Genomic DNA, 4,426 nt, shown 5'->3' with positions numbered 1-4,426 from the left:
ACAATTTATATACACCTTTGGATATATACCCAGTAATGGAATTGCTGGATCGAATGGTATTTCTGTTTTTAGGTCCTTGAGGAATCACCACACTGTTTTCTACAATGATTGAACTAATTTACACTCCCACCAACAGTGTGTAAGTGTTCCTTTTTGTCTGCAACCTCTCCAGCATCTATTATTTTTTGACTTTTTAATAATAGCCATTCTGACTGGTGTGAGATAGTACCTCATTGTGGTTTTAATTTCAATTTCTCTAATGATCAGTGGTGTTGAGCTTTTTTTCATACACTTCAACATAATTTTTGAGACTCATTCATGTCACTGCATATATCTGTAGTTGATTCTGAGTTGTATTTTGTTGTTTAAATAAACTACAATTTGTTTATTGATACTCTTGTTGGAGGACATTGAGTTGTTTCTGGTTTTGGCCCCTTCGTATTTTTAACTTCTTTCACATTTGGCCATTTCCCCTTAATTTCTAAATTTAATAACATCATTTGGAAATTCATCCCTACTTACTAGCTATGTGATATTGAGCAGGTTACTTTAGGCCCTCTGAATTACAGTTTTCTCATTGTAAAATGGGATAATAATAGTATCTTTTTCATAAGATGGTTTTGAGTATCAGGTGGGATTACATATTGAAGCACTGAGGATATTGCCTGGAATATACTAAGCACTCTATAAAGGTTTGCTATTATTTAGGAAGAACAACTGAACTGTTGTGAGAATTAAATGGGTCACACACTATTAATACCAACACTTTTGTGATGCAAGGGTTACCCAAGGAGCATGGAGTTTGAATCTCATTCTTATTGCTTACATCACTTCTTACAAACATCGTGCAAACTCCCTTGTAACCCTGGTGTTCATGTTTTTTTACTGCAAGGATATGAGATGATATGAATCCATATGGCCATTCTCAAATACTCAAACTGAAAAGAAAATTCTCACCCTAACTTGCTGAGATTGTACCCTCTGCAAATACATTATCAGGAAGTGCTAGAATAGAAAATATTTCTAATCATTTTGGATATCTATAGAATGTAGGAAATAATCATTATATTCAATGACTCATGTTAAAGCATGCTATTTTAATAGAGTGAAAAGTTTAAAAAGAGGGGAAAGGCTTCATATATCTCACTCTGTCATTCCCTCTGGTGACTGTCCTGTCTCTTTTCCTCCACAATAAAAGAAGAGTCTGCAATTGCTGTCTTCTCCTCCTGGCTTTGATTTACTTCTCAGCCTGCTGCGGTCTGGCTCCAGATCCCAGCACACCACGGTCGCCTTCTCTAGGGTTGGCAGTGGCTTTGGAATTGCCACACCTAATCTACGTGTTTCCGCTCTATCCCTGTCTGACCTTTCTTGGGTGTTGGACATTCTCATTCTCTCCTTGAAACTCCCTCCTTTCCAATTTCCCACACTATTTTAAGCAGGTTTTCCTCCTCCTCCTTTGCTGTTCCTTCTGGGTCTCCACCACCTTTCCTGTTGGAGGCATCTCCAGGTGCGCGCCTACTCTGTCCACTCTCCCTGGGCGTCCTCAGCCCTTCCTTGTCAGTTACTACTCCAAATCCCCATGTTTAACCTCCGCTCCTCCCTGCAGTGCCTGTGGCTTCCTGCTCTCCTCTCTGGACATGCAGTTCTCCACAGCCATCTCGTGGGCTGCACACCCCAGCTAAACTCCGTGGAGAGTTCTCACTGCCTGCCCGACAACTGCAAGCTTCGTCTTGACCTCCATTCCCTCTTTTTCTTAAGGGCTCTCAACCCTTGGGGAGCCTGAGGTGGAAACTTTGGAATCATTTTGACTGTTTTCTCTCCTTCACCACCCACATGTAATTGCTCATCAAGTTCTGTTGTTTGTACCTTGGAAATATCTCATGAATTCACCCCTCTCCTCCCCCCAGTTGCTTTCATTTATCACGGCTCCACAGGACAGCTGGAATCATCTCCTGATTGATCTCTTCTTCAGGCTCTGCAAGCTCCACTTCCTTCTCCATTTTCCCACAAATACAGTGTTTCTTAAAAGCAAATCTGGTTGCATCACACTGCTGTGTGAAAATGCCAGTGATTCCTTGTTGGCTATGACCCCTTCCCACACTGGGTCCTCAGGGCCACCTGGATGTAGACTCTTGGGTCCCACCCTAAGGACTCTGAATCAGTCTGTGGGGCTTGAAAAGCAGCATTCAGGAGGGCCCCCGTCCTAAGTTCTCCTGATGCTGGGTCTCCCTGCTCTTTTCCTTGCCTGCCCCTGCCCCACAGGGACCTCGGCTATTCTTCCTATACTCAGCATCATTCTGTTCAGGTGTCTGTCTTTGCACAGCCTACTGTCCCTGCCTGAAACACCCTTTGCTTCCCACTTTCCTCCTCTTGTCTTCCTGGTGGACGCATCCTGTAAGATTCTGCTCCTGCCCTAGCTCTGTGAGACCTTCCCTGGCCTCCCCAGGATGAACTAGTGGTTTGTTCCTGCCTCATGTTCCCAGAGCAGGCTGAACAGCCGTGTCAGGGCCTCTCCACCTCTGCTGTGGTGGTTTCCCACCGGCCTCTCCTTGCTGGGAGCGCCCCTCCAAGGCAGGCAGGGCACTGTCTCCTGGCTGTGGGCAGTGCGTGAATGAGCCTCCCTGCTGCCTTCTGTCTTATTTTAAGCACTGCTTGTCAGGTAGTGCGATGGGCGGAGCTAATAGTAAGTTTGTTGTTTTGCAAATGTTGCTTTAGTTAGGACCTATAGCTTCTCTGAGTCAGTTTTGGAACATTTTATTTCTTTTTTTTTTTTTTTTTTTTTTTTTTTTTTGTCAGTAGAAGAAAATTAAGGAGGGGTTGAGAGGCGCAACAGGAAGGAGAATTCAGAGCCTCCCTTGGGCGCCTTCTCAACCCTGTGCCCATCAGTGCTGTATTAGCTGGGCATAATGAGAAGCTTCCCTATTTCAATGTAAGGAACTTCCAAGTTGAAAAGCCTCACTGAGGTAGCCCTCCTGGTAGCTAGGAGATAACATTCATTTCTTCAACTAGCGGGGCGCTGCAGCCTGCCTGATCTTTGTAGCCTGGGGAGGCCTCACTGCCTGGGAAAGGTGACGTCTGGAAGAGAAGAGCTGTCTGGAAAGACAATGGCAGTTTCAAGTACCCCTTTGTAGAGTGTGGTGGGACAAGCCAGGAGTGAACATTTCTTTTTTTTTTTTTTTATACTTTAAGTTCTAGGGTACATGTGCACAATGTGCAGGTTTGTTACATATGTATACATGTGCCATGTTGGTGTGCTGCACCCATTAACTTGTGGTTTATATTAGGTATATCTCTTAATGCTATCCCTTCCCCCTCCCCTCTCCCCACAATAGGCCCCAGTGTGTGATGTTCCCCTTCCTGTGTCCAAGTGATCTCATTGTTCAATTCCCATCTATGAGTGAGAACATGCAGTGTTTGGTTTTCTGTTCTTGCGATAGTTTGCTGAGAATGATGGTTTCCAGCTGCATCCATGTCCCTACAAACGACACGAACTCATCCTTTTTTATGGCTGCATAGTATTCCATGGTGTATATGTGCCACATTTTCTTAATCCATTCTGTCACTGATGGACATTTGGGTTGGTTCTAAGTCTTTACTATTGTGAATAGTGCCACAATAAACATACGTGTGCATGTGTCTGTAGAGCAGCATGATTTATAATCCTTTGTGTATATACCCAGTAATGGGATGGCTGGGTCAAATGGTATTTCTAGTTCTAGATCCTTGAGGAATTGCCACACTGTCTTCCACAATGGTTGAACTAGTTTACAATCCCACCAACAGTGTAAAAGTGTTCCTATTTCTCCACATCCTCTCCAGCACCTGTTGTTTCCTGACTTTTTAATGATCGCCATTCTAACTGGTGTGAGATGGTATCTCATTGTGGTTTTGATTTGCATTTCTCTGATGGCCAGTGATGATGAGCATTTTTTCATATGTCTGTTGGCTGTATGAATGTCTTCTTTTGAGAAATGTCTGTTCATATCCTTTGCCCACTTTTTGATGGGGTTGTTTGTTTTTTTCTTGTAAATTTGAGTTCTTTGTAGGTTCTGGATATTAGCCCTTTGTCAGATGAGTAGATTGCAAAAATTTTCTCCCATTCTGTAGGTTGCCTGTTCACTCTGATGGTAGTTTCTTTTGCTGTGCAGAAGCTCTTTAGTTTAATTAGATCCCATTTGTCAATTTTGGCTTTTGTTGCAATTGCTTTTGGTGTTTTAGACATGAAGTCCTTGCCCATTCCTATGTCCTGAATGGTATTACCTAGGTTTTCTTCTAGGGTTTTTATGGTTATGATTGTATATTTAGAAAACCCCATTGTCTCAGCCCAACATCTTAATCTGATAAGCAACTTCAGCAAAGTCTCAGGATACAAAATCAATATGCAAAAATCACAAGCATTCTTATATACCAGTAACAGACAAACAGA

This window comes from Macaca fascicularis, chromosome 18 (genome assembly GCF_037993035.2).
Source record: "Macaca fascicularis isolate 582-1 chromosome 18, T2T-MFA8v1.1".
Taxonomy (NCBI): Eukaryota; Metazoa; Chordata; class Mammalia; order Primates; family Cercopithecidae; genus Macaca; species Macaca fascicularis.
The sequence above is the reverse complement of the archived record's forward strand: the minus strand, read 5'-3'. Positions refer to the sequence as shown.